We start from the raw sequence: 26,759 nt of genomic DNA on the forward strand, positions 1-26,759 counted from the left end.
TAAAAAAAAACACACAAGCACAGTTTCCTTTACCTCTCCTTAACAAAAAGGGATTGTTTTTGAGAATAAAATTTTATAGTGTAAAAAATCAAGTAATTTACCTAGATAATTCAGAAACTAATATAATACTGAGTGCAAAATAAAGTTTAAGGCCACACTACATTTTCAACTTACTGCCTATAGTGATTAAGAGGAAAGCATAACTTAAGTTTCACTTTTTACCAGTGAAATTATTAAACTGAATTCAACAGAGATTTATAACTGACTTCTCATAGTTAGCCAAACATAGAAAATTCACCACCAACAATTGCTGGCATGTTTGAACTCTGACCAAAATATGCAAAAAATCTGTCATGTCATGGATAACCTTTCCAACAGCCTACTTTTCTCCTGCTTCAAGATTTCTAAAGTACAATGATAAAATCTTAACATTAGCGTTCTCTTTAGCGTCCAGTTTTAAATCCTAATTATTCAAGTCTTCTCTAGAAGCATGACACATCCAGGTAATTGTATTGGTATCATCTACTCATAATTTTGCCTTATTACAATTCTAATGATTTCTCATTTAAAATTTAAACAACCCATTAGTTTGTGGTGTCAAGGGAGAATTCTAGAAATCTTGCTAAGGTAGCAAACTTATCATTTTGAAATAGAATGATTAAAAAACAAACAACAACCAGAGCTCAAAAGAACTGTACCTAAAACCAATGAATAATATAAAATGTGTAAAGAAGAACTTAGAGCAAAGAAAATCAGTATCTTGAAGGGTGCTAATGAATGAGATATTGTTACTCCTTGAAGTTAAAGCTACTATTGGGCCGGCACTGTGGCTCACTTGGCTACCTTCAGCGCCGGCACCCCGGGTTCTAGTCCTGGTTGGGGCACCAGATTCTGTCCCGGTTGCTCCTCTTTCAGTCTAGCTCTCTGCTGTGGCCCAGGAAGGCAGTGGAGGATGGCCCAAGTGCATGGGCCCTGCACCCGCATGGGAGACCAAGAGGAAGCACCTGGCTCCTGGCTTCAGATCGGTGCAGCGCGCCAGCTGCAGCACGCCGGCCATAGCGGCTATTTGGGGGGTGAACCAACGGAAAAAGAAGACCTTTCTCTCTGTCTCTCTCTGTCTAACTCCGCCTGTCAAAAAAAAAAAAAAAAAAAAAAGCTATGATTGAATTTGCAAACTGTCAATTTTTGAAGACTGTCAGGGTAATCATAAAGGAGTAAACTGTCAAAGGCTTCCTCAATTTTTCTATTGCCAACTATCACCTAAAACTTAATTTGATAGGTTCTATTTCCAATGGCTATAAAATAATTAGTCCTAAAGGCTAGACATAATGGTTTTGGGTGGCAGTAAATGACTGCCAATGATCTCATACTTTCTGCAGCTGAGAGATCTGCAAATAGAAGAGAAAAGGTCATAGTTTTGTTTTGTTGTTAATGGGATTATAGCTACAGATGCATAAAATTAGAATGTTTCCACTAGATCATTAAACTAGACCCTAGTTTTTTAGAATGTCAATGATTAAGGATTTGTTATTTTATAGGCAAGCTCTATTAAACCTATGTATTCATGATGTCTCATTTTATTGTCAAAAGATTTAGTAAGAAACATTTCTATTACACTTTTTACCAATGTTATGAGTGGTTACAATTTAGAAAAGTCTACCACTAAGAACAAAATCCTTACAAGTGGTGGAATTTCATATCACACGACTCTTGATCTGTCCCTGAAATCTATGCATTTCTTATAACGCTATAGTTCTATATTTCCAAATAATCAAGCATGTTGGGGTCAGGTATAGGTAAGTTTTATCTGCAATTGAAAATTCTGAAGATAAACTGCAAACCTCTCCTTCAACTCTAAAACTTCACCTCATTAGAATCTTTTTCATTCTAGGTAATTTATCTTGTTCAGTAACTATGGACTGCTCTGAAACATGTCTTTGAGGTTGTACTTGAAATGTAGTTTCAATATGTACACTCTAACCATGTCTTGGGAGTTGAAATATTATGTGAGACGTCTTCATCTTTTTCAAAGAGAAAGTGTTCTCTTTAGTGAGATCTGGCCTGAAGATTTTGAGTAATTTAAGTTGTATATCAGACTTAAAATGCTTCTTGTAACGAAAATTATCATAACCAAGATTTTCATCCTACAAATATTTAACGCCAGCAGAAGTATTTTTTCAAAACACATTTTTGGTTACTAGCAACAGCTAAATTACTTTTGATGTATCCAGGTAGTAATGGCATATCAAATTTTTCCCCTTCAAACACTTATTTATGGAGAAGGTAACCTTATCCAAATATAAAATGACACAGTAAAAATGATTCTGTACTTGTAATTTAGTGCCGTTTCACCTCCACTACCCAGACTCTGTCCACATAAAACTGAATAAAACATCCAAGTAAAGGCATACATCAGTCCACCCAGGTCTGGCCACTGTGGTGATAAAACATTTGGGTCACTAAAATTCAGGGACGTGTTTCTGAGTGCTCTCAGCTAAAGAATCCTCATTTTAAGATTTCATCTACACTTCATTGGAAACCCATTATGTACAAAGCTTTATACCTGGGGTCAGCAAGCTTTTTCTATAAGGGGCCAGAGAGTAATTTAGTTTGTGAGCTCTATGATCTTTCTCACAGATACTCATTTGGAGCTGTTGTAGCACAAAATTAGCCAAAAGCAATACAAAAATGAATAGCATGACTGTGATACAATCGAACTTTCTTAACAAACACAGGTACCAACCCAAATTTGGGCGGTAAGCTAAAGTTTTGTTGATCCCTGATAAACTGAGCACAGAAGATAAATAGCAACTGTAAAACTAGGATTTTACCAACTGAGTATTGGGGTGGAAGGTAACTCCACCAAATAGACTTAGCATCAATAAGGCAACCCAAGAGGTAAAGTAGAAGATACATTCTGAGTCTGCAAAGGCTAAAATGGCAACTCAGGCCCTATGGTCAGTCCTCGACTATTACATAGAAGGGTTTAGACTCCATGCTTTATCTTGATGCTGTAGTTACTTTAACATTCTGTTCAGGAAGACTGAACTGCTAACAACAAACTCACCTCTCATGTAAGGAATGAAATTACCCATGAGGCTGAGAGGGACAGACTCTTGTCTTCTATTTTATTTTTTTACTCCTCTGTACACCTTTAATATATTGCAGTATACATGTGTGAGTTTTGAAACAGATGAGAGAGTAACTTGCTATCGTTCTTTCTAAATTATATATTTTTATTGTAATTGAAAATACATGTAAAAGTTTTAATCGTTGAAAACAATGAGACAACTTAGTTTCCGCATGCTCACAATCTTTTTTTTCTATTTTTGTGCTGGATGATTTCTGTGGTCATGAGACACAGGGGATATGAAGTATTATGTACCAGGAGAGTTACTTGTGAGGGGCTAAAGTGGCAGTGGAAGTGATCAAAGTGACACTGATGCTACCAGATTGTGACCTTCACTTGGTTAGGGCTGTGCTTCACGTACCAGCTATTCCAAAAAGATGTGACAGTTATCTCTGAGGTATTACCCTCCAAATACAAATGTTCTCTATTATTTATTATTTTATTTTCTGATTTCAGTCTCTCAAATGTGTACCAAAAAAGTTTGCTGGAAAATTTCAGAACTAAATCACTCATACCCTTCTGAGAAAAATGAGGAAACATGTCTTCATCCTGCTCCATTCCATTCTACACTAAGTATGAACAATTTCCCATCCAGTGTATCCACCTATATTTACTACCTGCCCATTAATCACTTGGTAGCTGTCTTAGTTATCATTTTGACTGTACTAGTACTACAGTGCTTGTGTCCAAGTAACCCTTAAATAGTAGTGACACCAAATCCCTATAATGTAAAGGCTGCTCGTCTGTCTCCTTTAGCTCAAAGTGTTCTTGCTTGTCCTTTGTCAAAAGGAATTCACTGAAATGAGGGACTTGTGCAGCTGGACCAACAATGTTCTAATCAATAGACTTAAGAAGTCATTTGCTTCTCCAATAGATAAAACCTTCTTGGCCAGTCCTTTTCAGAGAAAAATTTTTTAAGGGAATTACAAACTCAGGCAGGAAAACTTCAGTTCTGAAGCAGAAGGAAACTACCACTTGTACATATCCCTCCCAAACTACCTCAGACCCGCCTGGCCATCATAAAAATATCCTAAAGAGCACAAGACCACCAATCAATCAAAAGAAGGTCACAAGCATCACTGAACTACCACCAACTTACAAACCCAGTTGAATATGCATCAATCAGCCCCAATTCCACTCTATGAGAACCTTCACCCTTAACTTCTCAGGGAGGCTAGAATTAAGAAATAGCTGTCTGGCTCTTTGTTCTGTGCGTTGAAATAAATACTTACCTTTTTCTACCATCCTAATGTCACTGATTGGACTTCTATTCATCAGGCAAAAGGATCTGGGTTTGGGGTTCCATAGCAAAACCTCCAACTAGTTTGGCAAGCTGTCCTGTAACAGTGGTCTAATACCATGCCATAATATCAACAACTCTCATTCCACTGTCTTATCATTTAGGCATTGTATCATCTCAATCATTATCAGAAAGTTAAGTATAGTAATTAAGATGTTTTAAAGCAAAGAGCCAAAGACCACACTCATGTAACATACACTTTACTTTATTGTTTCAGCTGTTCTGTTTATTAGTTATTGTTATTAATTTCTTTCTGTTCCAAATTTGTAAATTAAATTTTGTCACAAGAATATATGCACTCTGAACTTGAGTAGTTAGTTGGAGTTGGGACTTAAACAACTCCCAGGTCTAGAATTAAGCCTAGTTTGACTTAAGCTTTCAAAATGTGGTCTCTCCAGACACACCAATTACTCGGCAATAAAATGTAATCTATCAACAGCTAAAATTTGTTCAGAATTTTCAAAGGAACTATTCAGAAATTATTGCTGATACTTTTGAACTTGGAAGTATGTGGATTGGCGATGGTGCTTACATTCGGTCACCATGTATGGTCTGCCTATTACATCAATATATATGAAAATGGGCCGGCGCCGTGGCTCAACAGGCTAATCCTCCGCCTTGCGGCGCCGGCACACCAGGTTCTAGTCCCGGTCGGGGCACCGATCCTGTCCCGGTTGCCCCTCTTCCAGGCCAGCTCTCTGCTGTGGCCAGGGAGTGCAGTGGAGGATAGCCCAAGTGTTTGGGCTCTGCACCCCATGGGAGACCAGGATAAGCACCTGGCTCCTGCCATCAGAACAGCGCGGTGCGCCGGCCGCAGCGCGCTACTGCGGCGGCCATTGGAGGGTGAACCAACGGCAAAAAGGAAGACCTTTCTCTCTGTCTCTCTCTCACTGTCCACTCTGCCTGTCAAATATATATATATATATATATATATATATATATATGAAAATGCTAGGACAATAATGCATGATCCAGGAGGCAGCAGCAATAGTTCAAATAGTTTTTATTCCTGCTACTCACATGAGACAGCCAGACTGAGCTCAATACTCCTAGCTTTGGCATGGTCCACTCCAGCCATTGCCAATGTTTAAGAAGTGAACCAGCAGAGGAACAATCTCTTTTTGTTTCACATCTGTCTCTGTCTCTTCCTTTCAAATAAATAAAATAAATATTTTAAAGAATGCTAGTGATCATTTTTATATAACTGTCACATAGTTTTCATTTAATGATTAGAGAAATACTTAAATTTTATATAAATTACTTTAGTTTAAACCTAAGTTCTATAAATGGTGATTATTCACTATTAATTTGCTATTCAATATTTTCTTTTTAGTAGCTAACTGCAGTTTACTTTATTAGGGTTAGAGTTTTTTCTTCTAGTCCTTACAAATTGTAATTGTAAGAAAACATTTTGTCTACTTTATTGCATAATTCCCACTGCCCAAGGACCAGAAACATCTTCTGTTATAGACTTGGGAATCACACATATACATCATTAGTTCCCTGCTTATCATGCCCAAATTTGTATCCCAAGACTCAGTTCACTTTGATCAGCATTAAACATTATGTTTTCCAAATACTGTCAACAATAAAAACAAATTGTAATGAATTTTCTGCCCTTCACAGTAATTTTAAGTTATACATTAAAGTAATAATTGAAAACAGACAACATGTATTGGCATGCTATTTCTTTTGGACTTCATTATCAGTAAATCAATACTTTTATCAGAAGGATTCATGCTAAAAAATAATGAAATTTGGGGTAGGTGTTAAATTCAACAGTTATGGCATTTGTGATGCCCCACATCCCATATCAGGGAATGTGGTTCCATGGGGCTGGCGCTGTAGTGCAGCAGGTTAAAGCCCTGGCCTGAAGCCTCGGCATCCCATATAGGCACCGGTTCTAGTCCTGGCTGCTCCACTTCCGATCCACCTCTCTACTATGGCCTGGGAAAGCAGTAGGAGGTGGCCCAAGTCCTTGGATCCCTGCAGCTATGTGGGCCACCTGGAAGAAGCTCCTGGCTCCTGGCTTCGGATCTGCGCAGCTCCAGCTGTTGTGGCCACCTGGGGAGTGAACCAGCAGGTGGAAGACCTCTCTGTCTCTACCTCTCTCTGTAACTCTTACAAATAAATAAAATAAATCTTTAAAAAAAATACTGAGTGTGTGGTTCCATGTAGTGGAATGAGAAGGCCATGCGAAGGTGGCCACTGCAAGCGAGCATCAGTTAGTCAGGAATGGCTTTGAAACCCACCTGCAACAGGCTGTGATTGGATGGCTTTGAAACTGCCTGGCGACAGGCTGTGATTGGATGGCTTTGGAAACTGCCTGGCAACAGGCTGTGATTGGTTGGGGTATAGACCACCCCTTGACCAGATTGGCTGGTCTTGGCTATATAAGCTGTTGTACCAACTGTAATAAACGAGTCTGCGGGCTGCTCGCCTCAAGCCTGCTTTCACCCGACTCCCGGAGTCTGTGTGTTGACTCCGCGCCTCTTGCCCCGACCACGCTGCTCCTCTCAGAAACGAACCCACTGCAACATTGTTGAGAAATCAACAGCAACAGTTCCAGCCCTGGATACTCCACCTCCAATTCAACTTCATGATAATGTGCATCCTGGGAGGCAGCAGATCACAGCTCATATACTTGGATTCTGGCCACTCACAGCAGAGATTTGAATAGAGGTCTGGATTCCTAATTTCTGCCTGGTTCAGCCATGGCTGTTTCAGGTATTAAGGAAGTGAATCAATGGATAGAAGCTATCTCTCTCTGTTTTTCTCTGCCTTTTAAATAAAATAAATATAAAATAAATTTTTCAAAAAAGGAAATCTTATCTTTACTAGATTAACATTTAACTGGAACAACATCAGAAAATTTGAAGGATTTTTACATATTTTCCCCTAAAGTGGCTTGTTATTTCTGCTGTGCTATTCTTTCTTTGTTGTTTCAAGATACATTTATTTGTAAGGAAAGTTACAAAGGTGGGGGAAAGAGACAGACAAAGACACGTTCCATCCCCACTGGTTCACTCTGCCAGTGTCTGCAAAAGCCAGGGCTATAGCAGGTCATAGCCAAGAGCCTGGGACTCCAACTGTGTCTCTCACATGGCAGGGACCCAAATACTTGGGCTATCATCCACTGCTCTCCCAAGCACATTAGCAGGGGCCTAGATCCTTAGCAGAGCAACCAAGACTCTAACTGGCACTCCCATATGCTAGGTAGGCAATACAAGTGGCTATTTAAGCTGCTATACCATAATACCGCATCCTGCAGTATTCTTTACCTGGAATTTCTAGCAGCCCCTAGGCTTTCAAACATACCACTTATTCCTACCCCAAATTTCCCATATTTTCATGTGGTTAGAAATAGGTTAGTGTTGGTGTCACCTTTATTTGTTACACCAATAGGAATCATTGGATATTGCATATAGTGCAGCCACGTAAGATTGCTGTGAAGACTTTATGACAAATGAAAGATTGCTTTAACAACTACTATTTCCTTCAGAAACCAGAAACTGTGCATTGCTATGAGCTAGACATTTATATTACTGATTTGCTTCCTCTCATTTTTTTTTCACATAACTCACTGAATATTACTAGCATTTCTTGCATAGGGACCAAAAGCAGTAATAACTTTGTGCAGTTTTTGTGACTTGCATATTATAGGCACCTAATAAATACTTCCTTTCCTCTTAAACATTCATATATTCAAGAATTGGAGTAAGTTGGCAATAACATGGTAGATATTTATATTTCTTAAGTATTTAGAAAATATAGGAAATAATATACTCATATGTTTAGGATGTCTGCATGTGCAAAATGATTAGTGTAAATTATAAATCTCTGTGACCAAAACCATTTTGTAAGATGGTCTAACTGAATTTATGTCATGGATTTCATCAAGTATTCTCAACAAAATAAACTCTGACATAGATAAACTTTTCCTTTGCTAAGAAAATAGATGTATTTCTTGAAAGCCATAATAGTCCAATAGATACTATTAAGTGATAGTAACCAACTTTATGGTCAGTAGGTATCCATTCAATTTTAAATACCTAGAAAACTTTCTCTTTTTTTTTAAGACAGGCAGAATGGACAGTGAGAGAGAGAGAGACAGAGAGAAAGGTCTTCCTTTTACCGTTGGTTCACCCTCCAATGGCCGCCACAGCCGGCGCGCTGTGGCCGGCACACCGCGCTGATCCGATGGCAGGAGCCAGGTGCTTCTCCTGGTCTCCCATGGGGTGCAGGGCCCAAGAACCTGGGCCATCCTCCACTGCACTCCCTAGCCATAGCAGAGAGCTGGCCTGGAAGAGGGGCAACTGGGACAGAATCTGGCGCCTCGACTGGGACTAGAACCCGGTGTGCCAGAGCCGCAAGGTGGAGGATTAGCCTAGTGAGCCACGGTGTCGGCTAGAAAACGTTCTTAACACAAGAAAATACAATATCATAGGCAGAAATTTTCCCTGTTCTCAGCCACTGGAGTTTGAATATGACGTGGCCCCTAAAAATGTCCTGATATTTAAAATCCACATTTAAAGCCAGGGATTGGTGTTGTGGTACAGCAGGTTAGGCTACTACTAGGGATGCCTTTTTCCCATGTTGGAAATCTGGTTCCATTCCCAGCAACCCTACTTTAGAGCCAGTTCCCTGCTAGTATACCTGGGAAACAAGAACTCAAGTACTTGAGTCTTTGCCACAAACTTGGGAGACTTAGATGGACTTCATGGCTCCTGGCTTTGTGGTGATTTGGAAACTGAACCAGTAGGTGGGAGATCTCTTTCTTTGTCTCTCCCTCTGTCACTCTGCCTTTCAAATAAACACATATATAAATATTTTCTAAAAAGATTTAGTTAAAAAATTCTTTGAAAAGCAGACTTACAGAGTAAGGATGACTGACAGAGAGAGAATCTTCCATTAGTTGGTTTACTCTCCAAATGGCCACAACAGCCAGGGCTGGGCCGGGCTGAAGCTAGGAGCCTGGAGCTTCTTCTGGGTCTCCCACATGGGTGCAGGGGCCCAATCACTGGGCCATCTTCCACTGCTTTCTCAGGTGCATTAGCATGGAACTGGATTGGAAGGGGAGCAGCCAAGTCTCAAATTGGCACCCGTATGGGACACCAGCATTGCAAGAGAGGCTTAAGCCTGCTATACCACAATGCCTGTCCTTAAAAAAAAAAAAAATTACAGATCAGTGACATCAGAAGAGTGAAAGGATCCAACTATGTTGTTTAGGAGGTGAGCCTAGTGGAAGGTCTTTAGGTCACTGGAAGCATGCCTTCAAAAGGTAATTCTTCCATGAGATTACCATAAATGCCTGAAGCTGGACCCAACCATTCTCTCAGCCTATCATGTGATTCTTCCCTTGCAAGCACATGGCCACTTCCTTTCACTCCCCTTATCTGACAGTTAACCAATGGATTTGTCTAGACTTGATCTTGAGTTTTCAAAGCTGTGAACTAAATAAAACTTTTCTCTTCATAAAGGTAGATACCTCAGTTATTTCTTGGTAGTGACAAAATGCCAACAAATATAGGAACAAGATTTCATGAATCCCAAGACAGAGTAACAGTATAAAAACAGACAGATCAATTGTGTCCCTTATAATGTTTAAATACTTAGAAACACATTTGAATATTTTTAAATAATACTTTTATATCAAATTGTATTGGGGCAAAAAGTACAGAGCTTATTTTCAGAAGTTAACCTGTTGACCATAAAAAATATAAAGTATATACTCCCCAAATAGTCTATGAGGTCAAGGAATAATTTTTTCCTAGTGCAACATCAAAGTCTGGCACTAAATTTTGAGCACAGTGAGCGCAGCTTCTGTGCAATTTATGGCATATGCATTACAGCAGATCTCAAGTAAATTATGAACTCTGCATGTTACCGAGGCACTGTCAAACTCTGATTGATTTGGACAGTTTGTAGTTAATTAAGTTCATTTCCAATTCTGTCTCCTCATCCAATTTCAAAGCATTCTATATTGAAAGCCTATTTTCAATTAGTAAGAGGGATGAAACAAAAAGAATTAATTACAAAAGTGACAATCCCCATTTAAGCCTTCATAGTAGAGCAATTATGTATCTTAAAAGTTAAGAAATTGAAGAGTTGTACTTGTCTAATACATTATGTCTTTGATATGTATCTTATATATACTAAAACTTGATGTAGGCTTGCCATTGCAGTAACAAAAATACGATTGAAGTTACCTTAGTTACTCTAAGTTAAATAAAAGAAGACCATTTCACTTAGTACTGAGTTATTAAGGATTATACTTGATAATGTTTTCAAAAGGAATAAGTACAGCATGTAGTTGAGAAAAAGCTTGTGAGAGGACACAATTTGTCAGGAACATTTCAAATCTGAGGAGGAGAAATAATTTCTTTCAACCCACTGGCCTAGTGAGCCACCACTGTCCTGCTCAAACACATCCTAACAGTCTCCATGAGGCTGGTTGGCAGACCACAGAAGTGTTGGAGAGACTGCAGAGCTCCATAGGCGTCTATCTTTGCCACATACTAACTTCGATTTCAGCAGGGATTTTTTTTTCCTAACCTTTTTCTTCTTCAGTTAAGATGTATATAAAAGCAGATGACCTCATAAAATCTGCAGGAACTAGACAAAGATTAGGATGTATGTAGAATGCTTAGCACAGAACCTGGCACAGTGAAACACAGTTTAACACCATGATAATAATAGTAAGGATAGTCACAGATAGAAATCAGTGACCTAGATCCTAAAAACTTAACTTATCTATTATTTAAACAGGAGGTTTCTTTGCATGATTTTCAGGAAGTGAGAAGGAGGTCTGAGATTGCTGAGTATGGCTTTAAATATGATGCGTTTGACATGCCAGTTAACCATCAAGTAGGAAATACCAAGAAGGCAGGTAAGGTGAAACAAGGTTATATGAAAATATAAATATAGATTATGAAAATATAAAATATAGGTTATCCATGTTTCTAATAGATTTGGAAGGTTTTTGTGGATTTTCCTTCTAAACTTAGAAGATAAACTTCCAGACAGAGTAGAGACACAGAAGAAAGCTCAGAACAGGAACTAAGGAATTTACTTACAGGTAAAAGAAACTCAGAGAATATAAAACCATCTATGAAGCACAGGGAAAGTTTAAGAAGAATCAAGAATCTATATAGAAGTGCTGTTTCAGGGTACCTAGTAGAAAGATTTTTATATTGCTGATACAGAAGAATGATAAATGTTTAACTTGAGGTATATATCAATTACCCCGATTGGATCAGTACCCATTCTATACATGCTTTGAAATATCACATGATCCTTCAAAATATGTACAATTACTAGAGATCAATTAAAATGTTTAAAAATATTTTCCAGGGGGCTGGAACCGTGGCACAGTGGGTTAAAGTCCTAGCCTGCAGAACTGGCATCTCATATGGGCATCGGTTCAATTCCCGGCTTCTCCGCTTCTGATCCAGCTCACTGGTATGGCCTGGGGAAGCAGTAGAAGATGGCCCAAGTCCTTGGGCCCCTGCACCCATGTTGGAGGCCCAGAAGAAGCTCCTGGCTCCTGGTGTTGGATCAGCTCAGCTCTGGCTGTTGCAGTCATTTGGGGAGTCAATCAGTGGATGGAAGAGACCTCTCTCTCTCTGGCTCTACCTCTCTCTGTAACTCTCTTTCAAATAAAATGAATATTTAAAAAATATTTTCCAAATTGTAGAAAGTTATTATAATTAAGACAGTGTGTTATGGTTACAGAAATAGTGAAATAAATGTCAGAACAAAAGGAAAGTGCATTAAGTATGTGATAAAGATAGGGTTTAAATCACTTGGGAAATATGGTTCAGTGAACAAATGGTTTGAGAACTCTTTTTTTAAGAGATTTATTTTCTATTTATTTGAAAAGTAGCTAGAGACAGAGAGAGCTTGTCCATCTGCTGATTCACTCTCCCAGTGGCGGCAATGGATGAGGCTGGGCCAGGCTGAGGCCAGGTGCCAGGAGCTTCTTTCTGGTCTCCCATGTGGTTGCAGGGTCCAAGCACTTGGGCCAGAGTCCATTGCTTTCCAAGGCTCATTAGCAAGGAGCTGGATCAGAAGGGGAGCAGCTGGGACTCGAATCAGTGCTCTTATGGATGCCAGCACTACACGCAGCAGCTTAAATGGCTACACCACAGTGGTGGCCCATAGAACTCTTGAGTTTTAGAGGACAATAGAATTAGATATTTGTCTTATACTACATACAACCAAATGTCCTAATAAAATGAATTAAAGATCTACATGTGAAAAACTGATTGGGTGAATATTAGGGGAATGATGCAAAACTCAGATCCAGAAAAAGAAGAAAAAAAGTTAGATTCAAATTATAACATTATACTAAACTCTCCTTTAGAAAATTAGCATAAAGCTAAATAATCAGTACTTAGGGAAAAATATTTGTGACATCTGTAAAACCTTAGATTAATATCTAAAATGCTAAATTCTAAAAAATCCAATTATCCAAGAGAAAAATGGACAAAATAGGTGAACAATCCCCAGAGGAGAATTACAAATAATCAGTGACAGAAAAATTTTAAACTCTAAAGAATAGGGTGTCGCTTTTTCTATCAACCATGTAAGTTTAAAAAAAATGCATCCAGTGTGGGCAATAGCATTTAAATACATGAACTCTCATATTTATTTGGTGAAAAATCCAATTGGTACAATTTTCCTAGAATTGAATAGGGTCCTAGTAATAATTATGAAATATCTATATTGATAAGCATTAAATATGTATACCATGACCCAGCAAAACCAGCCAGGATAACACAATTAATACTAAATCTCATATTGAATTACTCATCTACATGATTAGATAAGACAATTTAGAAACACTTACAAAAAGAGCGTAGCAGGGGCCTGCACTGTGGCACAGTGGGTTAACGCCCTGGCCTGAAGCGCCAGCATCCCATATGGACTCCCATTCAAGAACTGACTGTTCCACTTCTGATTCAGCTCTCTGCTATGGCCTGGGGAAGCAGTAGAAGATAGCCTAAGTCCTTGGGCCCCTGCATCCACATGGGAGACCCAGAGGAGGCTCCGGGCTCCTGGCTTCAGACTGGCGCAGCTCCGGCCGTTGCAGCCAACTGGGGAGTGAACCAGCAGATGGAAGACACCCCCCCCCCCCGCCTCCCCGCCTCTCTCTCTTTCTCTCTCTTTCTTTCAAATAAATAAATAAATCTTTAAAAAAAGATCATAGCAATAAAAACAGTAAGTAGCGAAAAAGAAATTAAGGAAGCATTGTATTCATTAATGGGAAAGTTATATAGCCAAAATAAAGTACTTCAGAAAAACAAATGAATAAATAAATAAATGAAGTACTTCAGAATTTAGGAAAAATATATTATTTTCATTTTATTTGAAAAGCCGAGAGAAAGCAAGTGAGAGCAATTTTCCTTTTTTAAGTTCACTCTCCAATTGCTTGCAATAGCTAGAGTGGGGCAAGGCCACAGCCAGAGCCCAGAACTCTATCTAGGTCTCCTGTGTAGGTGGCAGGGAACCAAGTACTTGAAACATCATTTGCTACCTACCAGCATGAATATTAGCAGGAAGCTGACTCTTAAGTGGAGCAGTTGTGACTTTAACCAGGCACTCTGATATGTGGCAATCCCAAGTGACAACTTAATGACTGTGCCAAAACTTACCCCAAAATACTTGAAAACCTTTTTAAAATAGTTGAGTAAATCTACTTCCTTGAAAAAAAAACATCAATAATGTATTATTGGTTATTACAGCAAGGCAGGTATAAAAACGTTCATTGAAACAAAGTTTGCTTAAAAACTACTATAATAGTCCTGAAAAGTTGATAAAAGGAAAGAAGAGGAATCTTTACTATAAACTTTAAAATATTACTTGGGTTATAGTTTTGCTGGTATATGTGTATACTCTTCACTATTTTCTCAAATGAATATGAGTTATATTTATAATCAAAATCATTTTAAAATATATTTCCTTGAATGAAATATAATTAGAATTGTGCATTCCGGAAAAATATATTCTTTATAGTCAGACTACCCTAATTCATACTACAGCTACCATATTTACTCCCCTCGTACCTTTACCAAGTTAATTCACCCACTTGTGCCTCCATTTGTTCAAATGCAAAATGTGCAAAAAAAAAAAAAAAGTCCCATGTGTAACGCTGTCTGTAGGAAAAATTAAATCAAGTATTATTAGGTTATTGAAGATTAAATATACTTAGACCCTGACATAGAGACTTCATTCAATATGCCAGCATGATTTTACTTTGATTGTTCATTGGTGACACTAATATTGGAGAGGAAACAAAAAGGCTAGTTTTATATTTCAAAGGAAGATGCCAAGCACAATGAGCAATGACAGATTATGAAATGTATTTTCTGAGTTACCACCCAGTTTCTTGAATAGCCAACTATGCCCAAAATATTTTTCACTTTTACTCACCATACTCCAGTTAACCCTGTTAACCTGTCAAGTCTACAGTTTTGAGTATTCTCATCCTTATGTTGGTGCTTTTGTGCCAGCTCTTTGTACCAGTGGAAGTACCCTCACTGGTAATTGTAATCCAGGTCATCTTCTGAAGGACCTCTCATTCTTGCACTACCCTCTTCCTATCACCATACCCCATGCTTTGTGCACACTGATAGTGGTCACTTCCCTCTTTTTGCCTTGTATCATCCGTTGTACTCATGAAGAGCATCCTACCAGGTAAATTTCTTGATAGTGAGCGTTAGAGACAGGAAATATGATTGCTGGTGGCTTGTCTTAAATTTGATGTCCACATAACACATAACACAACTAGCATGGAAGTACTTTTAAAAGTTAGTGGGAAAATTGATTTAAAAGGTAGGTGTATTTTTGAAGCAAAATATTTGAAATCTTTGAGCTAGTTATTCATCATATTTATGATCCTTGGATTTTTTGAGGGCTCCTTGGGACAGAGAAATCTTTCAATGAGTATTAACTGACTTTAATACAATATGCAAGTGAAGAAGCCAGGGGTAGGGAGGGAAACAATAGCACTTGGTGTTTTTGCTTAAGTAAAGATGGTAACATAAAGAAACTGGTATAGCAGTAACCTCTTTAAGAATGAAAAAGAGGGGGCATTTCTATTTCAACTCCCACGTCTAAACTACAATTAAAAAAACAAAAGCAACAAAAGCAGAGAAGGAAACATCAGTGTCAGTGATGACTGGGAAGAGGACAAATCTACCCTTCAAACTATGAGGATTAAAAGAAAATTTGATATGAATTTAAGAATAAGCATATTATTTTTCTTTTTCTGCTCTTCCTCACGAGGATTTTTTTTTTTTACTGTACAAGATACCATTGTACATGATGAAGCCCTGAAGTATCAAATAAGCAAGCTCTTAATTGAATATGAGAGCTCTGATATGTGACAAAGTCAGGGGTATGTGTCTGATCTTTCTTCCCCACGTCAGTGCTCAGGAATGATGATTCATGCCAATCTGTACTGGAAGTGGGTCTGTAGCATGAAAAGGTGAAGAAGAGAAGCAAACATTATAGGTACTGACTTGAGCTAGCTACATAAAGAGAAATGAATGCCAACCTGGAAAATATAAAGCCTGGATGAAATACATTCTTTTAAAATAAAATGCAGATTTCTGACATTTTCTCAGGTGATAGAAAAAGACTATCCAGCTACAAAGAAAGTAACTCATAAAAGAACTACCACTCTAAGAGTTATGGGGTAATGACTTTCAGAAGTGAAATGTATGAAATTTTTATGAACCAGATAATTTATATTGCTGTGTTATTTAAGAAACTCCTATTAACTGTCTCCATAAAAATTTAAAAGGATAAATGCTTGACCTGGTGGTTAAGACGTCCATATCCCACATCAAATGGTGTTTGTTCAATATCAGATCCCTCTAATGATTCTAGCTCCCTATCAGTGCTGATGCTGGGACCAAGCAATGATGGTTCAAGCAATTGGGTTCTTGCCACTCACATAGAAGACCTGGATCAGATTCCTGGCTTCTGACTTCAGTGTAGCCTACCCTTGGCTACCAACCAGTGGATGACAGCACTCTCCCTCTCTGTCCCATCTCTCTCTCTCTCTCTCAGATGCTTCTCAAAATTTTTACAAATTCTAAAAAATATTTTCTCAGATTTTTCTGCAAATCCAAGGCAACTGTGATGCTGAACTATATTAAAGACAGATTAAATTGCAGAAAGAGGAAAAATACAAGATTCTCCCTTATTAATATCAAGATGAAAACTATGAGTGGTAACTAAGTTAATTCAACAACTTTAGAAAGGGTTACAAATAGAATAAAATCTTAGACTGTTAAGATGATTCAGTATTGAAAAATGTTTTTATTAATGGCTTAGGGATATATGATTATCTCTAACAAATTTAAAATATTACTTTGCAAACTATAAAATATTATTTATAAACAGTTCCTTTCTTTGGAGGGATGGGTTTTCTCTTTGTAAATAGTGTACAGACTAAAATCATTACTTGTACATTCATAATTTTAAATGGACAAACAAAAAATTGTACCTATGAGTATTTATGGTATGTAACATGCTGTTTTGTAATACACATACATTATGGGATGGCTAAATCAAGCTAATTAGCAAGTGCATTACCTCACAAACTTATGGTGAGAACATTTAAAATTTATTCTCTTAGCAATTTAAGTATACAACACTCTGTTGTAAGTCTGATGACTTTGTTGTAGAACAGATTTTATTTGCCCTATCTAAAATTTTGTACTCTTGGGGGCGGTGTTGTGGCAGAGCAGGTTTAGCCACCATCTGCCTCACCAGCATCCCATATCGGAGTACCAGATCAAGTCCCAGTTGCTCCTGTGATTCAGTTCCCTGGTAAGGCAGCTGGGAAGGCACAGAAGATGGCTCAAGTACTTGGGCCCATACAACCCATGTGGTAAATCCATATGAAGTTCCTGGCTCTTGGCTTCAGACTGACCGAGCCCTGCTTCTCAGGCCTTTTGGGGAGTGAACCAGAACAAAGACCTCTTCCTCTCCCCTCACCTCCCACCCCATTACCCTGCCTTTCAAATAAATAAGTAAATCTTTAAAATTGATGTATACAGGCTGGCATTGTAGCACAGTGGGTAAAGCCACAGTCTGTGAATTTGGCATCCCTTATGGATGCCAGTTCATGTCCTGGCTAATCCATTTGAGATCCAGCTCCCCCCTAAGGCCTGGGAAAAGCAGCAGAGGGTGGCCCAACCAATTGGGCCCCTGCCACCCACATTCTGGTTTTAGCCTGGCTCAGCCCTGGCTGCTGTGGCCATCTAGAGAGTAAGCTAGCAAATGGAAGATATCTGTGTGTGTGTGTGTACCTCCTTCTCTCTGTAATTCTGACATTCAAAAAATAAATTAGAAAATAAAAAAGTTGAATAAAATATTGTATCCTTCAATCAATATCCATCCAATTCTCCCCACCCTCTACAACCCCCAGTCCCTTGTATCCACTAATCTACCTTTTGTTTCCATGTGAAACATACACAAATCTAGTTTCTAAGACATAGATTCCAATCTTAAAGTTGTTTCTGAATCTGCCAGTACTGTATTGTTACTTACACAATGTGAATAACAGTACCTCTTACATAATTTAGTTGTATTAAATAATATGCTTAATATAAAACTTAGTATTCATTGAATACACATAAATTCGTTTTTATGGAGTATACCTGTGACAATTTTCTTGGAAAATATATTGACAAGCTATTATATAGGATGTCATCTTGAGATATAATATTCTTAAGCTCAGCTTACATTATGATCAACTTCATACCAGAGAAAGGTATTTATTAACATTTGATCTATCCAACCAAATAAAGTATTTTTGAATGTTGGAAGATCCTAAAACTTAGGTTTATTTGAAAAGAATTGGCAATTAGTTGTCATAAGAAAATGGCTTTTGGAATCCTGACATAAAATTTTGAACACCGTTAAGTATATAGATTATGTTTAGTTTCATGGTGAGCAACTATCCAAAGGAAAAAAAAAAGATAACATGATAGTATATTTCAGAAGGAACTATGTTTACCACTTCACACAAAACTCAAGAAAGAAATTATTTGGATGAGAAGATAGATTTCCAATTCTTAAAAGAAACATTCAATTTCATTCAATCCCTACTATGTCTCCTTTCACAAGGATGGACAGTTTTATATATTTCTAATTTTTGCTCCACTGAACAAACCAACATAACTTGAATATACCCTTACCATTTCTTTTCAAATGAGTGCACTGATTCCTTGCCAGGTTGCTATTTATACTGCTCACAAAACAGTCAACCTGATGACATAGGACGAAAATGGCTTCTAGTCCTACCCCCAAGTCCACTGAGCTATAAAACAACTTTGTTAGCTTCACTTATTGGATTTTAAATTGTCATGTATTGACAATTTGTCAGTGGCATTGACTTCCTGCCCTAAAGTGGAGATTTCGGCTGTAACTATAGGTTCATTCTTTATCTCCAGGTTGATAGCTCACTCTGGACACTCCAAGGTGGGAATATAGCACCAGTTTGTGTTACTGTACCATTTTTAGTATTTATTTCTCATTGTGGTTGAGAAGGTCAAGATTAGGCTTCAAGCAAAGTCAGTTTATGGTGAAAGTCCCCACCCAGATTTCAGATTGACATCCCCTTGTATCTTCACATAATAGATGGGGACAAGATAGCTGTCTGGGGTCCAAATTATCATGGTACTAATCCCTTCCATCTCCTTGTGGTCTATTTGTCTCCCCATAAATGCTGCCTCTTAATATCCTCATTTTGGGGTTTATGATCTCATCAAGATAGGAATTTAGGTGTGGGGGGGACACAAACCCCCACACTACAGCACTTACATTCTCACAAACTCAGCCTTTCCGAGGATAACACTGCATTGTATCTAGTTGTTACGTATTAATCTATGTATTTTACAGTAGGAGAGTTATTTATTTCATCACATTGATAAAAATTTAAGTCCAGCAAAAACAAGAATATCATTCAGGAAGTAAAAAAAAAAAAAAAAAAAAAAAAAAAAAAAACCTAGCATCTGAATAATATGTAATTCACACTGGTTTGCCTAATTTTTATGTGTCTGTAATCTCTCAATGCAGGGCCCTATCTCCAGAATTAAATATACCTTGAAGTCAGGATTGCCCTTAGCAAAACTAATAACTAAAATTGAACTAACTGCCTGTATCGAACACAAAAAAGAATTTAGGGAGAGAGTTACAGAGGGTTCTAAAAACCCAGCAGCAGACAGGTAGCCAAAGCTAGGTAACAGAAAAAAAAAATCACATTTATCCCTTGCTCAAGATTCACTTATGTTTTGAGGAAAATTCCAAGTTTCCCTGCCTGTATCCCTAAATTGAGAGTTAACTCTCACTGAAATGTAAGAAGAGCTTCTTTAAAAAGGAGATATAATACAGCAAAAAAAGAAAAAAACTGAGATATAATACAGCAAAAAAGTAAATCTTATCATAGCATATGTGGTAGATCAGTTTAAAGACATAGTGAGGGCTGGTGCTGTAGAGTAGCAGGTAAAGTAGCCAGCATCCCATCTTGGCGCTGGTTCTAGTCCTAGCTACTCCACTTTTGATCCAGCTCTCTGCTATGGCCTGGAAAAGCAGTAGAAGATGGCCCAAGTCCTTGGGCACCTACACGCATATGGGAGACCTGGAAGAAGCTCCTGGCTCCTGGCTTCAGATTGATGCAGCTCTGGTCGTTGTGGCTAATTGGGGAATGAATCAGTGGATAGAAGATCTCTCTCTCTCTCTCTCTCTCTCTCTCTCTCTCTCTCTCTCCCTCTCTCCCTCTCTCTCTCTCTCTCTCTGCCTCTCCTTCTCTCTTCGTGTAACACTTTCAAATAAATAAATAAATCTTAAAAAAATAAAGACATAGTGACAGTTAAAATTTGCTTAGATCTTAGGAAGTCATTGTTTTATACTTGCTCCCACTAGAATTACTCTCAAATTGAATCACTTTCATTTTACAATTGGTTAGTTTTGTTATTTTAAGCACATGATTTTCTACTTTTTTATTACAAAAATTTTGATAGATTCATCTTTATTGTATTTCTGCCTCTTGCAAGGAACATTTCTAATATCAACTGATCCATTCTTTGCACTACTTGATTTTTGCATTCTTGCTATATTCGGTTCCTGTTGACTTGACCCTCACTGCTTATCATTTGTTGAGCAGTTATGTAACTTATTGCATATTTCTGCTTTTAAATCTATACCATTTCTATTGACTTATGACAAGCACCTTTTTATTTTTTTTTTAAATCTGTCTGAGGACATTCTCCACCAATTTGAGAACAGGGGGCTGGAGTTTGAGTAGATAAAGCCCATCAAGCAAGCGCAACACACATACATGACTGACCTTCAAAAACACCTGGGCCCCAAATTTAAGAAAAACTTTAATACCACTTCATACAAGTTGTTATAGTTCATACACTGTTGCTGGGTTAGTTTAGATCAATCAGTTTGTGCCACTCTTCTTAGTTTCTCCTGGACTCTACCCTTCACAAATTTTGCTTTGCTTGGTTTTATTCTGACACCTTTCACTGTAATAAACCCTAACTGCAAGTTTAATTGCTTTTCTGGGTCCTTTCAGTTTGCCCTAGTCCATCACTGCATGTCAGAGAAGTCTAAGAGATCCCAAAACGTCGTCTACATCTTAACTATTCCTCTTGGTACATATTAATAGCCTTCATTACTTTCCTGAATCTGAGAACCTACCTATACTTTTGAATGGAGTCCTGAATAAGTATGCAAACTCATGACTGAGTTTGAGAACCTGGACCCATTTGATGTTCTTCTTTCTACTTGCTAACATCTGTACACAAATTTTGATCCCTCTTAATTTCTCATAGTCTCCCCACCCAATACTGGTTTTATTCATGGATATTTTTCTCTTATTTTGGTTAAGAACTTTTTATTTTGGAAAGCTGCCACAGATGACTTTAGAGATTTAATAGACTTAATTTAGAGATTTAATAGTTTTAGCAAGAATCATTTGTGCCAATTATCCTGAAATTTGGAAAAACGAAATTCGTGATCACAGTTTTCCATCCTTCATGGACTGTTCACCAAACTATACATTTCCTATCTCCTTTTCCTTTATAGTAAAAAGTCTGTATTAAATATCACTCTTGAGGGCTGGCACTGTAAAGCTGCCTCCTACAGTGTCAGCATCCTATATGGGCACTGGTTCAAGTCCCAGATGCTCCACTTCCTATCCAGCTCTCTGCTATTGCCTGGGAAAACAATAGAAGATTTCCCAATCCCTGGGCCCCTGTACCCATGTGGGAGACCAGGAAGAAGCTCCTGGCTCCTGGCTTCAGATCAGTGCAGCTCCAGCTGTTGCAGCCAGCTGGGAAGTGAACCAGTACATGGAAGACCTCTCTCTCTCTGCCTCTCCTCTCTCTGTGTAACTCTGACTTACATATAAATAAAAAAATAAATCTTTTAAAAAAAATCACTCTTTTCAAAGTGGTATTTATACACACTTTTAGGTGGACCCCCACATTCACATATTTTATATCCATAAATTCAAAACCAATCACATACAGAAAATATTTTAAAAATTATACCTTTCCTGCACATGTACACACTTTTTGTCATCACTCCATACACAGTAGGGGATATGCAGAGAAACTATTTACCTAGCATTTACACTGTACTGAGCATTGTAAGTAATCTAGGAATGATTTACATTACATAGGAGGATGTGTAGATTACACGCAAATACTATGACATTTTATAAAAAGGACTTGAGTATGTGCCCATTTTGGTATCCATGAGGATTCCTGTAATCTACCTTATACTGGTACCAAGGGACAACTGTGTGTTTATTTATGTGTGTGTTTATATATATTTTAAGAACGTGGAAATTTTGTATGGAATCTTGGATTATTCATGTGATATTATTCCTACTGTAAACACTGAATAATTGTATAAATATAGCAGAGATTTTGCATTTTATACTACTAAAATATTTTGCAAAAAGGGAGTGCTGTAAATTTTTTAAATATTGAAATCATTAAATTGATGTGACAAACTATTTTCTACAGCAACTGTTAATTCTTTGTAAAGAATGGACAAATGGAATCAGGCAAATTATGAAAATATCAGTTGAAAATTATTTGAGTTGCATTTTGGTTATATATCTACCCTCACAAACCAAATTTTTGTAATGTTGAAGAAAGATGAAGATAAACAATCAGTCATGGAAAATATTTAAAAATTTTTTCAAAATGTATTCATCTTTAAAATAACATAAAATCGGCACTCAAAAATAAGCTATAAATTAGCTACTCCAATAAAAGTACTTGGTAAATCATTACTTATGAAGTTATGTTTAATAGCACCTTAAACTAATTAAATAAAAGAATTTTGTGTAATAGTCATGCTTTTCTCCATCTCTGTAAATTCTATTTGCATAAGTGGTGACCCAATACTTTGTGCCTTTGTCGGGCAATCCCAGTGAAACATTATATTTGGCTGATTGTCCTTTAGTGGCAGATTATTTTAAGTTGAACTGTTACTGTAAATGAATTTGCTTAAATATATGGTTCTAAATTAGTGAACATAAATTACAGCTCCATGATTTGTCATCGTTTTAGTTGATATAGAATTACATTTAAATATATTATAATTGAGAAATGATTTGAATACTACATGTTCAGCCACTGTGATAAGTTAGCATCCTTATTGCTATATTTAGCTTCTGAGACTATAGCATTGCCAATTCAGAAACTGACTGTAAACTCTAAACTTCAAGATAGTTCATTGTCAGTTAAAAAGGTCATAGCATAAAAACTTCTTAGTGCATGAACTGGGATATCACTGAACACTATTTTAAAGAAAACAGGTGACATAAACCTTGCTAAGACCAGAGGTTTAGTCCAGTTTGCAGTTCCTGACAAAGTCTGTATCACCATCCTCTACAGTGCCATCAGTATGAACTTACCATTCAACTTAGAGAGGCTCTCCTCCTGGGCTGGTCACATAATTTTTTCTCATTCCAGAGCTTTTCTTGTGAAATGTGGTACTCTCCTGAGTGTTATTATGTCATAAATGCACAGGGAAACACAGAACAAATTTGTTTTAGAAAATGGATTGTAGAATGGTATACTTAGTAAGAGTTACCTGCTAGATAAAGAAGATGAGGAGATTCCAAGTATCTCTAGGAGAAGGAAACTACTTTCCACAGGCATTGCCTCAAGAGGTCTAAGGATACCTAAACGGATTTTTAAAGCAATAAATTGGCCTATGTAAGATGAAGCCCTTGGATGACAGAGCATACATCAACTTAACTTAGCTTACAAGAGAACGATGTAGTCTATACTTTTTGCCTCTTAGGTTTCCAACGTGAAATATTTGTTTCACTTACAAATGAAATTTTCACTAAAGTACTGAGCCAGGCTCATATGTAATTCTCCTTGTTTCTGCTTTTGTTTCAGTATTAACATCATATTATTTCTGATCCTCTTACTACATCCACAGTAAGTTTGCAACAGATGATGTACCACTCTTATACCTTAGAATGGGTGTCAACACCACAGTTCTACAAGAAATTGATGTTTAATTGTTGACTTTAATTGTTTGCAATACACATTTATTAACTATAAACAAAATAAAATGAATTAGAAGAAATTCTTATTAGAAAGACTTATTTGAAAGGTAGAGTTACAGGGAGAGACACAGAGAGAAAGAGAGATCTTCCATCCACTGTTCCACTCCTCAAATGGCCACAATGGAATCTGGGAGCCTGGAACTCTGTCCATGACTCCCATGTGGGTGTCAGGGGCCCAATACTGAAGTCATCCTCTACTGCTGTCCCAAGGACATTAGCTGGGAGCTGAATTGGAAGCTAAGCAGCTGCCAGTATTCAAACCAGTGCTCACACAAGATGCTGCCTTCACAGGCAGTGGCTTAACCCACTACACCACAATCCGAGGCCCAGGAAATAAATTTCATAATGGAAGTTCAAAGTATGAAGTTTTAAAAGTCCTGAAGGAAGCAATGTTTGCACAAAAAATGCACGAAAAGCAAAACCTTCAGCTACCATTAATATGCCTGCTTCTCTAGCCCTAGGTCAGGAAACACTGTACAATGCAGTATTAAGAGAAGGAGGAATCGTCAGCATCCTAACTAAGGTCATTGATATATATCTTTCTCATAATAAATTTTTTTCAATGGTCAGATGGTTTTCTGAATGCCTTATTGACCTTTCTTAACTAACTTGACCATGGACCCACAATTGTTCTATAAGAGTAAAAAAGAAATTAATGTACAGATTTTAAATTTCTATATCCATTTGTAGTAAATTATAAATTCTGAATAAGTAAACCTGTACATTTGTTCACTACTTTGTGGTAGGAATGGGAGGAGATCAAGACAGCAAAAGTAGACACCAGGATCGAGCCCTTCCAAATCAAAGAAAATAAGCTACAGGAAGACAAATATCCAAAAGAAAGTAGGCAGCAGATGTCTTCCCAAAAAGCTGTACATGTGATGGCATAAAACAGTCATTCTTCATTAAGGTGATGCTTCAGCGACAATAGGATTTTATTATCTACCAATTCGAACATACACACATGAGATAATTTAAAAAAAAATTTGTGCAAAAATGAAGATTTTAGTTCAATGCAAAAGCAGTTTCGTTTTCCATAAATGATGCATTTTACATAATTCTGAAGTACCCATATAATGCATATATAGTATATTTATATTATATGTTATATAATATAGTACAGACGCATTAGTAGAGTTAACAAAATAAGAACAAATTGATATGTTTTCTATTTGAAAAATGATAAGAGAGAAATGGAGGAAGAACACAGGGAAGACTCTGAAACAAGAAAAAAAATCCTTTCTTTAAAGGATATGGGTCCAATGGAAGAAGAGGAATGAAAGATGAGCAGGTTGCTTAGTAGATGAACTGAAAATGTCTGGTTTGTTACAAAATGTACACCAAAGCCTGGGGAAGACATGATGCACACAAAATACAAAGATAATAAGTTCAGGAAGAATGGGAATAAAAGATGAGTTTTCTTTGGTGCAAAGATCTTTGAAATGTAAACCTATTTTTTTCATAATATGCATGTCCCACAAACTACTTGAAGACCCCTTGTAATTGGCTACCATAGTTAATTCTGGAAATAGAGTAAGCAGCAAAAAACACCTATGCTTTTGCCCTCAGCTGGATTAAATCTTATATGGAAAAAAATATAGAAAAACCATATATAATATTTAACTGGGTGAAAAATACTATGAAGAAAATTAACACAGAAAATACATAGGGAATGACTTGGGAGGAAAGAAAGGCATTCAAGAAGTTATCAATTAGTACAGGACATGAGCAGAAACTTAAATGAAATGAGCAAGCATATTGCTGGATTAACCTGGGGGATGGGTGATTGAGGTACTGGGAAGAGTCATTGCAAAGACTGAGCAATCATGCTCTCTGCATGTGGGAGGAGTCAAACTCAGCAGAATGTGGCTATAGGAGAGGTCTGTAGGAGAAATTAAGAGTGGTCAGGATGGCGGCAGGCTGCAGGTAATGTAGTTTACGGAGAATCTTGGATTTTGCTCAGAGGTGGGAAACCAACAATGTGTTTTGAACAAAGGAGTGACATGTTATGACATATACTTTTAAGCATCACTCTGCAAGCTGTAAGGAAACTAGATTGTAGAGTGAGAAGTGTGGAAGCAGGAGACCAGTTAGGGGGCAACTTGCTATGTGTATTTCTCTATTGGATGACTGCTCCTACAATTTGCATGTACCAGAGGGAATAATTCTATTATAACTTTATTTAACAAATTGGTTCCAAGAAGAGCATTGTCATGTTGACTTTTTAAGGTGTTACTTTACTTCCAAAAACATCATTAAAAATACACATACACATAAAAAACTCAAGGAAAAAAAGTATGAAATCTAATCAAATAAATGTTTTTGTCAGTTCCCCTTCTAACCATTTTTAATGTAAACACTTATGTCTAATGTCATATGATAGAAATTATATGGATAACTTATATTTAACATTTCACCATGCATTCCTATTTTGAGTTTTCTAATGCTCTTCCTCTAACTCCAAACAATTAACTGGAAAAATCTTCTCCAAATATTTCCAAACCTTTTTTGCCTTTTGATGTCTAGACAATTCTTTTTAGAAAGGTTTGTTTATTTATTCAAAATGCAGAATGAGAGGAAGAGAGAAAGCTAAGTCTTCCATTAACTGTTTCACTCCCCTAAATACTCTCAACAGCTGAGGCTCCACCAGGCTGAAGCCAGGACCAAAGAACTCCATCTGCGTCTCAAACACGGGTGACTGGGGC

Source organism: Lepus europaeus, chromosome 4, assembly GCF_033115175.1.
Source record: "Lepus europaeus isolate LE1 chromosome 4, mLepTim1.pri, whole genome shotgun sequence".
Taxonomy (NCBI): Eukaryota; Metazoa; Chordata; class Mammalia; order Lagomorpha; family Leporidae; genus Lepus; species Lepus europaeus.